Below are 14,918 nucleotides of genomic sequence, written 5' to 3'. Positions count from 1 at the left end.
CCACATCGTCTTACACTGTTTCATTTCTATTTCTGTCCCCTCTTGCACTATTTATATTGTTTTTAAGTAATGTGTGTATTTATGTTGCATTGTTTGAGCAGGCTGCACCTAATAATTATAGTAATAATAATTATAATACATGTTATTTATAGAGCGCTTTTCAAACTCAAAGAATTTAATTGCCAAAAATACACTTTAGCTATTGTGCATACGACAATAAAACCTTTGAATGTGAATTTCAAATTGAAGGTTGACCTAGGATAAAAAGGGTTTAGAAATGGATTTAAAAAATGTCCTCTCATTGGTAAATAAAAATTAAGCCATGTTATGACGTGCCCCTAAATCCCATTAAATGATCATTGTCCATTGTTGAAATCATGACTTAACATAAATCACATGACACTGCATACATTGTGACATGTGACAGTAAGGAAATTAGAGGTGTAAACAATATGATTAATGGTGGCTGTATTCCATTGACCCTGTCCACACGGAGACGAAACGGGTTGTATCCGCTACAGTTCTCTATCGTATAGACGGTTCGTCCACACGAGGCCGAAACGGAAACGCGGATAACGATAACTGCTCCCAAGGTGGGTAGATCTGCGGACGAAACGCTCTGGGGGGCCAAACGGCTCCGTGTGTACGCCCTATACGATCATTTCCTGATAACGATGAAGCCATAGCCCCGCCTCTCCCCACCTCTGCTGCTCACCCCCGCGTCACCCGCGTCATTGCTGATGTGTTTCGCCAACAACAACAATGGCGGATCACAGGGTTGCTTCCGTGCTCCAGACGCTACTGACCATGCTCGGGGGGTCTTATTCGCTGCTTTTGGTGTATTTTGTGGCGGAAGTACAGCGCCACTTACAGGCCCGGCATATGTACTACAGCGGTTCCAGCGGGTCGAGCGGTCTCGTGTGGACGGACACGTTTCTTGAGCCGATTCCGTGTGGACGGAAGACTTTTTTGATATCGACATCGGTTCGTTTTCATTTTCGTTTCCGTGTGGATGGGGCTCGTGTTAATGCTGGCATACAATGGAGCCATTGTTATTTATATGAGTAACAACTGTGCTTTCCTGCTATGACAAGTACAAATAAAACGAATCTCTGGTTCCTTGCTATATGAATGAACCTTCCATAAATATGATCTAAATCTGTTACGTTTGAGATATGCTGCTGACTAATGGATACATTAACAGGCAAACATTAGGACTACAACTGTGACCTCTTTGGTTGAGGTAATATAAATTAAATTAAATTCTAACACCTGTATGTAAAGGTTTATATGTCTTTCTACTGAAATATCCCTTCTATCTTTTCATTGCTTGTGTTTTATTTTGCCCTCATTCATCTTTTTGGTCAGCTTTTTCCTATTGAATCATCTGAAGGCCTGCTGTGCTCACTAGACAATAACTGCCTCTCCTGAACAAACAGACCGCTTCTACATTTTCATTTTCCTTCAGAGAAATCTCCTCATTTTGCTGCTCTTGGTTCTTTCTCTTTCTAGTTTTCCTCAGGTTACAGTTACCTCTTCAATCACTTGCAACGAGTACACATATTGAAGATCAGCTCGGTGTAGATCACTGTATAAGCATCTAATTTGTGAGAGCTTTTCTTTGAAAAACAATAATGTGTCAGTACATTTACATACTCTCAAAAATGTTCAGCAATATGTTGGTATGATTCACGTTGAATATACTGTATGTAACTCAATCCTGTTTGAAAAGAAAAAGGAAACAGACCTGAAACATTACTTTTTGTCTGATTTTCCTTAAACTTGGTGAAAGAGTGTAGCATTGACCTAATAAACAACTCATTACATTTTGGAGTGGGTATAGTCATTATTTAATACTTATGGAAACAGTCATGGCGATTATATCTCTTTCTCAGAGTGTACTTGTAGTCCGCAGTACAGTGACCAATCATAGGTTAATTGTATTACTAAAATAAAAAAGTTAAATTACATTGCACACTAAAGGCACCTGAAAGTCACACAGTTTGTTGCTTCATTTTCTTAAATTGTATCTATTTAAAAACATCAATTGACCTTTTATTTTAAAACTCTGACATGTACTGTAACTGTATTGTGATATAACTACTTCTAACCCTCAATAAGGTTACCTCCCTATCTGTGTGTGAGATAGGGAGGTAACAGAGGTGGTAATAAGTAGGTGTGTTTGGCAGGAGTGCTTTCAAGCCAATGCCAAGTTGGCTGACTGCACAGTCCCGTATGACAGGACCCATGTTGCGGTGAAAGGGTCTCGTTGGCTTAAAACCCCAAATATAATCTGAGCTCTCTATTATCCTCTCTGGCAACCTAAAACAATGCAGGGCATTTATTATTGCTTCTATTCTTAGCCCTCTTTACAGTTATTTATAAATGGACACAGCTGATCAAAGCCCTTTTAGATTGGATTACCGGCTACTTCTGTTTCACTTGTGATAAAGGGTAAATGGGCAAGTACCCTCTGCCTTTAGAGAAGACCTTTCAGCACCACAAAATGTGAATATTTTCAATACACTCATCTTGTTTTGTGTGTTTTGCAACATTTAATTAATTGGCCGAAATGTCAAGTGATAATTAATGTGAAACACATTACATGAATGTAAAGTGGATGCTGAGAACAAAAGAATAAATCACAAGTTACATTTGTGGTATTGGCCTGTAATGGTTACATTTGATACTCCAAATTTACTGATTTAAAAATGTTCTGATAAAATGAGGTATCCTTCTTTTCAGGGGTTGAAAATAACAACAAGATCACATGTGAAAGCATCTAAATAGCAATACACTTTCAAGGACAGTATCTAATTTCTACACATGTTATCCTTTTCCTGTGTCATTTAGTGCTCCATTCTTCTTCCTAAGTCATCACATCCAAACGCAGCTTTATACACGTGGTTAATGTTGTAAATTAATATACTACATAACACAACTACTTGGTTAGTTTGAGAAAATATCATGTTTTCTGTTCAAATAAGAATTTGATAGGTAAATTAAGGTACGCAAGTTAAGTAGTCATCATAAATGAGTCAACGTTTGACTTTCGGTTTGACACGTGACACAAACAGAGGTCTCCCTGGGGAAAGTCATGTGTTTGTCAGACCCATTCTCCCCGTCCTCTACTGGAACTAATAAATGAAACTATAATAGCAGTTAAAAATATCTCCTCCTTGACCAGCTGCGACAGTAAGATACTGTTTGCCAAAAGAGGGACCAAGTCATTGTTTCCCAACTCACACGTAAGCCTCAAGTCTACGAAGTTAAGTCCAGACAGGCAAGACCCAAATACTGAGTTACCATTCTTCAACAAGTCATATTGTGTCTTCATCAATTTCCATTCTGCAAGTATTTCTTTGTTGACACTGCATAGTTTGTATATGCACAATAACAAAAAGTAGGAATCTATTGTCCTAAGAACTGTAACATATTAGTATTTATTGTTGAAACAAACAAAGTGGTTATAGGGAGTTAAGTTTTCCGTATTGGTGGTTATAAATAGCGTTAACTGTGGTTAATTCAAAGAAACAAATTGATTTGTTGCACATTTTGATACCACATGTTTAATCTCAAAATAGGGGGCACGTATCAAGTGTTTTCAAGACAAAAGGCTCAAGTTCCAGTTGCAAGTCTTCTGTAATATCCTCAAGTCATCTTGAAAGTGTATCTACTGTAAGTTATAACTTGACTATGACTCAGTCATGTGACATGAGTCCACACCTCTGCTAGTTACACATGGACGCAACAGTATTACACATTTAAATCCCATATATGACATGGAACAAGTGGCAGAAGATAAATCTTTTTTCTTTTGATACTTGTATTTTGCTGATAATACTTCTGAACATTAACTTTTGGATTTTAATGCAGGACTTGTAAATGTAGTCGAGTATTTTTAGATTGTTGATTTGGGGTTTCTTACTTATGATCCGAGTACTTCTACCACCGCTGACTTTAAAGGTTTGAAAACATTCTCCCTACCAACAATAAAAAGTATATTTTGGACAAAAACTCAAGTTGTAGTTGGATATTGTTATACAGTAGTAACAGTAGAAATGTGAGGTAGCGAAGAGTCTTTTAAATGAGAAGCAGATGCTTGGAATAACTTGAAAGAGATCTGTGTGGAGTTTAAACACCGCAGCAGGATCTGAGCAGCTATGTAAATTAAACCCGTTCTGCCTGTGTGGCTGGTTTCATTTGTCCAACTGTTTGTCAGGCTGACACTTTAATAATCTCTCAGAATTGTGTAATAAGGAGTTCTTTTCTCAGTACAGGGCGCATAAATGGCTACATCAAAGACATGAGGTATTACCCAGAACCAATCTTTCACTGAGTCAAATGTGAAAATGATTTCATAACAGATTGGTGTTTGGATAAGGAGTTATCTTGATGAATTGTTTTTAATCAGGAACAATTCGGTGTTAAAAGGTTAGCCAGAAGTCATGCTGGTTCCTCGAAGCATTTATAAACTAAATCAGCCTTATGTGAACACCGTCTCCTAGAAATTACTTCAAATAAAATTAGCTTTTCTAGAGTCATGAGATCAATTCAGCCTGAATTATATTCATTGTTCAGAATTAGGAAGTGCTATATTTGTATATTTATTTGGGCAAGTTTTGGGGGAGATGGTGGCATACAAAGCATGTTGTTGTTAGGTTTTGGCAACAGATTAGGGTATTTGGTTTAATTTTAAAAAGCCACAGGAAGTCATTTCTGCCTGTGGCCATCAGACTGTTCATCTCCTCCCTCAGAGCGTCAGGCACTCTGGGTCAATGGATATTGTTGTGCCTTTTGCACATTTTAACTTTAATTTCTTGTGTTTTTATCATAATAATTAGAGTTGAATGAGATTGTGTGGAGCTTACATTGATGAGATGTGTCGGTATTGATGACCCCTCGTGCTCTGTGAAATTGACCTTCAGATTTATTTGCCATGCCTATTTTCTTTTATCAAGAGAGGGAGTCTCTAAGCTTGAGAGTTTCTAAAAAATGAAAAGAAAATAATTTGGGAAAGTATCTAAAATATTTAGGTTTAAACATGGTTTAATTTCTATATAAAAATGTCATTTTTTAAGGGACAGCATTTATTTGAATTGCTGGAGTGAACTGGGGTTGAAACATATGGCTAAATATGAACTTTTTGTAATGTTATCTTTTGATTATTAACTTTAACTAGCCACAATGTCTAACACAAATTATGATATATTCTCTATAAATCTATTAACCCGTAGGTCACCATCAGACTTTGTACATGGAGCCCTCAATGAAATTTAAAGTGGAATAATCTACATTTGTTATTGCAACAAACATTGATGCTTATTTCCTTTTTGTGCTGCTTTTAAAATGGAAGAATGCCAAAATGACATTAATAACAGTAATCTTTCTACTCTGACAGGAAACCGGGAGCAGGTGTATTTTTAAAATGCTGATGAAAGGTTAACAGATGTTATAAGCCTTTTTAAATTTAACTTTCAATACTGAATTTGATTAGAAAAACTTGTTTTACAACCATTCTCTCGCTTTTATGAGATCTCGAACTGAGCCGACACTGTTTAAATGTCAGCTTATGGAAATCATGACAAAGTGCGGTGTTGTGTATCTGCTTACAGATCACACATGATATGAGATAATGTCAAACTTTGATGTAAAACATAGTCAAGTGGGGTTTTTATACTTACTCTGGATGGAAAATATGACTGACACTGAGGTGTGGTGTTCGCTGGCCCAGATGAAAGACCCAAACCACTTCCTGCCTACAGCGAGGTGTACACTCAGAGCAGCACAGGAAGATCTCAACCTCATGTAACCTTGAAAACAAGCTGTCATACATACATTAATTTAGAAAATGTTTTTTTAAATACCCTGGAGACGGGTGTTTGACTTACAAATTAGCCCATTTACTAATTGCTCTTTTCAGTTTTTAATATGCAAAAACTGCCCCCTCGTCGCAGTACTTCCCATATGGCAGTTAACTTCATTTCTTATTCAATGCTGAGGATTTAAGAAATGGACAAATGTTGCTACTGATGGTTTCTAAGGGAATGGCACAGATGGGCCGACTGCAGACTCAACAGCTTGAAAAGCAACATGTCCAGCGATGGAGAGGAGGGACGCTGCCAAATATTCAACAGCCTGTCGACCTATGCCCCTTTTACTTTCTGAATATTTATCAGCCACCACTTCGCTAGTCTGTAACACAAAACCTCACAGCTTCAAAAGTGTCTCACCTTTTGAAACCTGCTGAGCTGCACTTACTGCTATTTTTAAATCATTTTCATTAACTTCATAAGGCTATTTAATTGAACAAGCAAGACCTTAACCGAGGACTGACACAGTTTTGGAAAATAATGTTTTTCTCATCAGTAATGCTCGGGCTGTTTGATTTGTCTGAGGTTTTAGAGCCAGAAAAAAAATATAAAAATAATGTCGGCCCATTCTGTCGAGGCATTATGGTGCCTCCCTCTGAAAAACTGTCACACCATGTCTTTGTTTTTTGTGTGATTTATAACATGGAAAGTCGATTTCTTGTCTCTCAATGTTGTGTAAGTACTCACAGCTTGTAAGCAAGCACATGGTGAGAAACCCAAAATACTCTGTGACATAAGATCTGATAAGATCTGTGACTGATCCTGACATGTAAATTGGGGAACAGAGAAGTCATTATTATTCTCCATTACACGAACACACTGTTTGAAATAAGATTAAATCACGTGTTGTGGAAGTAAAAGAAAATGTATAACTTATAAATGGATGTTTAAGCAAGAAAGATCATACGTTTGTGGTTGTCTTACATTTTTTGATACTCGACTACAGAGCATTAAATAACAACATTGTCAATGAAATGACATTTAAAACGCATTAGACAAGAGATAAAAAAAAGTGTACCTTTTATGTTATGAAGGCGTGTTTCCCCATGGGTTTTTTAATCACTTGAAATTACAACTTTAATTTCAATCTAATTTATTTTCCAGTTTTTAACTCAGCTGACATATTCACATTATTTTCAAAACTGTAACCTCTAATGATACCTTTAGACAAACCAAAGCGGTCTCAAATCACAGAGAAACTGATAAATAGATCAATCATCAATGTAATAATTTCTATGTGTTAAGCAAAACACCATTTTTTTTATTTCATCTTGTGATGCGCCCACTTCCTCCCAAACCATCAACCTCAACCCTCTGGGCAGTTCCAGCTGAAGGTTGAGACCGACTGAGACTAGCTGATGGTTGTTGTCAGTGGAAATTAAACTAGAATAATCATGTGCTAAAAGGACACATGTCTCCTTTAAGTGTTGCCTGTGTTGGAGGCCAGTGGCTGTGACTGATTACCCGGAGAAGTTCAGTTTACAGCGAACAATAACAGCTACATCACTGAACTCATAACAACCCTATTTTCTTCTGAGTTGGGCCAGTCTGCTCAGTATTATTCATTCACGTTGGCATGTCCCTCCGCCTGAGGAAGGTTGAATCATCCTCACGGTCACTTAGCAACAACCAAATATTGTTTAGTTAGCCATCAGAAAATGTAAACATTCGCTCTCACTGGCTCACGTATACACTTGCATAGACTCAGTGATGGAGCGACACTAATCTTGGTTGATGCATGCGCAGAGTGACACCGTGTTCTCTTGGAGTTTTGGTTTACCTCATGCTCTGATGAAATCTGAGATAATGATCTCAAGAATAGCAAATATTGTCATTCTCCCTGCAGTGGGAGCCCAATTTACTTCTGACCTTATCCCAGAATGGAAGCACATCACACACATGGATGGATTTACTCTTCTGAGGGTATTGGATGATGTCTTGTGATATTTATACCCCTCGCCCCCAGTGAGTGTCTGTTTATTAAATGTCTTCTTTGAGGTTATAAATCAAACTTCTGCGCCGTGACCCTCGAGTGGAGCAACTTATCATAAATACCCGCTGCCCTCAACCTTTGAAGCAAACACAGGGATGACACAATATAAATAACAATGACTCTCTCTGCACTCGTCGCTAATCACGTCTAAATAGCAACTGTTTCTAGGACGGGGGGTCACCTGCTGTGGGCTGAGAGGGAGCCAGGCCTTCAGCTCCGTGTCCCACCGGGGGCCGAGGTTCAGCCTCTGCTGGCAGCTGCCTCCGTGCTCTGGGAATTAACTGCCCTGCACTGTATCTGCAATAATAACACTCTAAACTAATGGGAGACATTGGGCCTCAAGCAGGGAGAGGTATAAGAACGGTATATTTTTTTGTTTGTATCCACTTACCGATTGATTTCTTGGACACCAATGTATTTTTTCTCAGGTAATACAATATAATCCCTTTGTAGTAATTGCATCAGGTGCAACAGTATTTTTAAAAGCAGTCCTGACAGTGCTTTTACAAATATCAAACACAAATAAAAGATATACAATAAATACAAGTTACAATATATAAACAAATACAGACATTTGATTTTGCATCTCTGAGTTACATCGGTTGATAAATAAATGTGTTGTAATTTGAATTTATAGCATAAAGGTCAGAGAAAGTGGTCAAAAGCACTCTTATCCAGATTAAAATAAAAATAAATGTGTTAAAATGTTCACTAATGGTTTGTCCAAAGCAAGTAGGAAACACAATGATATGATCTGATGAATATCATATGATGATTATTATGTGTTTGAGAGTATTTCTAGTGATTTTATCATTACATTCATGATCTAACGAAATTAAATGGTTAATTGATCCCAATTACGGCTATAAAAAGCTCTGGAAAACAATATTACTTGAAAGCTCTTAGATGCTTTTGGATAATGCAGCTCTGGAATATAACATATCTACTTTGTTTGAGTTTATTTAACAGTACCTCACTTACCATTGAAGTTTCTCTTATAGCCTTTTCTTGAGTTGCATACAGGAGTATATCATGTGAAGGGGGCGTTACCCATGCCAATAATAAACAATAGACCACCCACCTCTATTGAGGATTACATAGACTTTTCATTCAGCACACCTGGGAATTTTTTGAAAACATATACGATAAAAATGTAATCTTTGCTTTAGGCCCAGTGTAAAGCAACTCCATAATTACAGGACTCAGTTACCTGGCTTTGTTTAAATTAGACTCTATGAGATTTTGTGTCTTTGGGTTTTTAAGTGAAGTTTGATTTTCTATAGTTGGTGTTCTTGTCTCTTCACCCTCAGTTGCTAATACTGCTCCTCAGTTTCCCTGCATTATTCTACACAAGCTGTTGCAGCTGTCAGAAATGTAAAACGCTTCACTTCCTGTATGACGGAGCATGATTCTGCAGGGAAAAACTTACCAGACAGCAAGTATGTATATAGAATAGCAAGATTTAGAAACTTTTCTGGTTTGAATATTGAATAATATGTGCTCAATTATCAGTGAGCAGTATATTTACCATTGAAGGATGACATTAGCGCTAAATACATGATTCCACACATACAGAGTTTTTGGAATACCTATAGAGACTTTAAGATCTTTTACATATTATCGAGATTGTAAACTTGTGAACTTAAAACAAACCTTTTTTAATTTGCCAAAATCCACCTGTGTATGTATTACATGTGATACTATTTTTCTGCTACATGTATATCTTTGTGTGAATGCAGGGGAATTCCCTCCTTTAATCAACACTGTGAAATAGCTCAGCATGATAACGTCAGACTGATATCGTTAATGCTGCTTTACATACGCTGGCTTAGTACGATGAGTAGTTTACTCTTAAAGATAATCTGGAAATAAACCCGTCATATCACCCTGAATGACATTGACTGTGTCCGTATACTGAAGGTTCACCTTATTTGCCTAAAAGATAGTGTGGTGTCTTTGTTATTCGAGTAAAGTACAGCAACAACATACTTGAAGTTAGTGTATTTGATCCTACACTAACTTCTACTCTACAACAATTCAGTGGAAAATACTGCGCTTTTACTACACATCTTTTATGTAATGCTTATATTTATTGTTACTTTTTATATAAAACTATCATGTATTACATGGAGGCGTGTGGCGCAGTGGATAGAGCCTTGGTGTTGGGATAAGGGGATCACAGGTTCAAACCCCACTGCAGTCAGCATGTCGTTGTGTCCCTGGGCAAGACACTTCACCCCAGATTGCTCCTGTGGGGATTGTCCACAGTATTGAGTATGTAAGTCGCTTTGGATAAAAGCGTCTAACATTGAAGAAGATTGAAGATTCAACTTATTGTCATTACGTAGTACAGGTACTATGTAACGAAACGGTTTCTCTGCATTTGACCCATCCTAGTGTTAGGAGCAGTGGGCTGCCATTATGTACGGCGCCCGGGGAGCAGTGTAGGGAACGGTGCCTTGCTCAGGGACACCTCGGTAGCACTTGGTCTTTCCGGGACTTGAACTGGTGACCTTCCAGTTGCCAAGCCAAGTCCCTATGGACTTCGCCACCACCGCCAACATGTAATGTAATGTAATATATTGTGAAGAATCTACTGATCTTCACAGTATACAGAGTATCTGAAATTGGTTCCATACTGGTTTTAGTGAAAGAATTGTCTAAAGGCATCCCATAAAGAAACACTTGATTCTTCACTTTTACAAAAATAATCAAAATGTACAGAAGTTGAATTCACTGAAAGGACATAGATGACATCACTACAGCCCAAAACATTGGTGCCGATAATAACTATAAATTAATTCTTCATGCAAAAATGGCAGAAAATTCAGTTTTCAGCCTCCTCCCTCAGTTTTCTGCCTATCTCCTTTACATCATATAGTATTTGGGTTCTGCAGCAACAAAACAAGACATTTAAAAGCATAACCTTGGACTTTGAGAAACTAGGATCGGCCGTTGTTCAGTATTTCCCTCCATTTTATAAACAGAATGATTAAGTGGCTAATCTAGAAAAACGAATTGCAGTTTAATCCATCATGACAATACTCGTTAGCTGCAGCCCTGCTCTATTAAATAAACCCTCCTGAAAGCGAGTCACCTGACCCCCCAGTCTTTGTTCTGAGATTTCTATTCCTTTATCTGAGTCTCCTTGGAAAACTAATGATGTCCTTTCACGCTTTTTCTCTTCCTTGTGTGCAGAATGACGGAGTGGAAAGCTACAATGCAGGAAGGCTGATGAGTATGCAAATGTCTGAAGACAGATAGGGGGACAAAGGTAGAGAAATGAGAGGTTGTAATGGAGAGTGATATGTGTCATTTGGTGATGTCATGCAGGGTGACAGCGGCCTGAGTCAGAGGGTGACATCAACGCAACAAGCTGTCAGACAGGTTGTGAAAGGGCTTAGTCCCACACTCCCATTGTCCTCTGGTTTAATGCTGTTATTCAGCCTGCCACCGGCCTTACCATTTGTTAATCTGACCTAACACACAGTTAAACACAGGACAAAGACACACAAACAGCACATTTAAAGGCCAGCACAGAAAAAAAAGGGCCAGCGGCGAAATGTCAGGCTGTAATACACCATCACAGCTTTTAGAAAACAAAAGAAGGAGCACACAGTTTGAGTGAGGTCAGGCAATAAACATCTACCAGCAAACACACTGTTTAGCCTAGAGTTTGACTTCTTTACCATGTAGACTTGTGTTTAATTTGAAGTGTATAACACATATATTAGTGCTAAAGTCAGGTAATGGATTCAGCAATCAATAGAAATATAATAAATCTATTTATTTTTTATTAAAAATTGCAGAAACATGCTGTAGTATAGGGATTTTCATTTTCATTAAATACTAAACTTAATATATTTGGGTTTTGGACTGACAGAACAAGACATCGCTTTGGACTTTTAGACACTACGATGGGCATTTTTCAAAGGTTTCTGACAATTATATTATTCTTGAAATAATCAAATACAGGTCAGTCAATAATCAAAATAGTTATTAGTTGTGTCCCTGATATAGATTCATCAGAGGATAAGTCAGGTGATTTTATGTGTATTCCCTATTGTAAACAAATCCTATGAAAAGTCCCAAACCAACAATGACCTTATTCTTCTAACAATGATTGTCTGTGTGGCCAGAGAGCCTGAGAGACTTCCATTGTTGTCCAAAAACTCTTAAAATGACACATCAATGAGACACACAATTACACTTGTTGACAAATGTAAACCTAAACGTTGTATAAGGACGCTATAGATGAAATAACAATTGCTTAGCCAAATCAGTCAAATTCATGCTTAGAGGAACATGAATGTCCATCCAATAGTTTTTGAGGCATTGGTAAATTCACAGAATTAACAAAGACATTGAGATATATCCCCCAGGGACCATGAATGTCTGTACAACATTTCAGTTTGGACCAAAATGGTGGACCATCATTGCCGCCAGAAGAGCCAACACTACGCTACCATGACTAAGAAAGTGGTCCAAATATCTGATCGGCTAGAATCCATTATTTCCACAGTTTGCTTCCAGAATGCTTTTACGCCAATGTATTCATTAACCTACCATTCATAAATACGCCAAATAATAAATCATAACTGATGGTAAAGTTACATTCTAATGTTATCTTTACTAACAACCATTCAGACATTCAGTGGGTGAGAGGAAGTGACGAAGAAGAATGAGTAATGTAGAATGAGACAGAAAACACTCTTTAGTTCCAAAATTCATTCATGAAGCGCTCGGCTTTGTTGTATTTTCCAACCACACAATCCCCCCACCATGGAGACACTGACAGACCAGGCATCTTTGGGTTCAGGTCTTGTTTGTTTCATTGCTCACTGTACTTACACAGAATTACAGATAAGTAGGGACAACATGAGTCAGTGCGGTGAACTGAGATAACAGGTGGGTTTCAGGAACACCGTTTCTAAGAATCAGTGTGTTATACCTGCAGAGTTTCGGGGTATTGAACAAAGTGTGAAACTCATTTGCAGACTGCAGGTTTGATAAGTGAGTGAGTGGGTGCAATCGGCGGATGATATCACCGCTCAAATTGTATAAATATCCATTATACGTTCTCGGTATTTTTGAAAGAACGTGGAACAAAGCAGGCATTGAAAATCTAAGATTACATGTTCACTGAAAACCAGAGTCATTATCCTTCTGTCTAGTCAAAACACTCTTTCAGGAGAAGAAGAGGGCATGAATTAAAAGATGACATCATGTGAATACACACAAAAGAGGCCCACATGTTTCAGAGACTCTTCATCACTTTAAATAAAAACCTTTTAAGGCTGAGATCAAAATCAAATACAGTACATGCAGCATGTTCATCTTCAGTCTATGGTTGCAGGTGGCTGGAGTGCCCCCTGCAGGAAAGGGCTATAATAAAGACTCCATTACATAACAAATACTTTATGTATGTGGCACTTTTTAAAACCTGGTGGTTCACAATACAAATAAAAGAATGTAAGCACATAGAAAAAGGGGAAAGGAAGAAATGGAAAGTAGACATTTGGATAATACCTGAACATGGGATGTAACTTATTACATTTACTCAATAACCATAATAAGGTATTCATTTGAAATACTTTTACTTTCCATTTTATGCTACTTTACCATTCTATTCCACTACAATTCATAGGTAAATAGTGTACTTTTTACTCCACTGCATTTATTTAGCATTACATTTTATATATGAAACACATGATATGCTTATGTGATATATGCAGTCCTTACCTACTTTTTAAAAAGTCTCTCAAATTGGCTCCACATTGAGAAACTACAAGTACAACTTAAAATGAGTGTACATGTGATAAAAAAGGATAATACAATAGTCTTAAATAATCAAATACTTTGAATGAGCCATTCTGCATAGTGTGTACATTAACTTCAGATACTTTAAGTATATTTGGCTGTTTTATACTTATGCACTTAATGCTATTCAAAGAAGCCATTATGCAAAATGTGTACTTTTACTTACTTGCGGATACCTTTGTACTTTAACTCAAGAAAGTATGAATTCAGGATGTGTACTTGTAATGGAATATACTAAAACCATATTAATTTTACTTTTACTTAAGTACAGGATCTAAGTATTTTATCCACCTCTGAATAAAACAAAGGTAAGCAAGATTTTAACCAATTCTTGATATAAAAAAATAAGAATGTCGCTCCTTTTATACAGGATTCAAACACTCAGAGTGTGTTTACTTGGGAGCCAGGAGAGCAAAAGTTCACAACAAATATTTAAATAAAGTAGGATGATGCTTGTCTTTGTAAAAATATTTACTCCTAGATGCAATATTTCAAACCACCCAACATACTGTCAAGCAATCCAACAGAAAATACCTATCATCTGTAGATTGTGTCACTGCTGTCTCGCTTGTCTCAATAATTGATGTCTTTCTGGAATTCTGTTGTGCTTCTTCCTTCAGATTTCACTTCATTCAGGTTTTTTTTTTTTTCTCTCTCCTTGTGCTCCAGTTGGCCGGCCTCCACAGAGCTTGAAGAAAAGTCACAACATTTGGATTGCCTCTTATCACACTAAGGCACGCAAGAAATTAAAACCTCCATAGCCTCAGGTGAATGCTCCGCTGGTCAGGGCACTTTGCATTTCAGAGTCATTACATTGCTGTTCTGCACTGCTAGTCTCAGCACAGGAGGAGGGAGGAGGAGGGAGGAAGAGGGAGGAAGAGGGAGGAAGAGGGAGGAAGAGGGAGGAAGAGGGAGGGGAGGAGGGGGGGTGTTGGTTCGTGCAAACTGTGTGCATGAGCAACATTTCAAGACCTGACTCAGTAATTATCAGTGATTGTCCAGTGCCCATGTGAAGATATCAAATCAAGTGGAAGTTTATTTATATAGGACAATATCACACGTTTGTCTCAGTTGGCTTAACAGATAGAAAGAATAGAGACATTAACATTAGAAGCAAGTGTTTACAAATTCAAAATAGAAAGGGCTATATCACTGGAGTATCTAAATAATACACAATGTAAAGAAAATATTGAATTAATTGTATACTCTACAATATACAATCTCACTAAGAT

The sequence above is a fragment of the Trematomus bernacchii genome, unplaced genomic scaffold, assembly GCF_902827165.1.
Source record: "Trematomus bernacchii unplaced genomic scaffold, fTreBer1.1, whole genome shotgun sequence".
Taxonomy (NCBI): domain Eukaryota; kingdom Metazoa; phylum Chordata; class Actinopteri; order Perciformes; family Nototheniidae; genus Trematomus; species Trematomus bernacchii.
Note: the sequence above shows the minus strand (reverse complement) of the source record.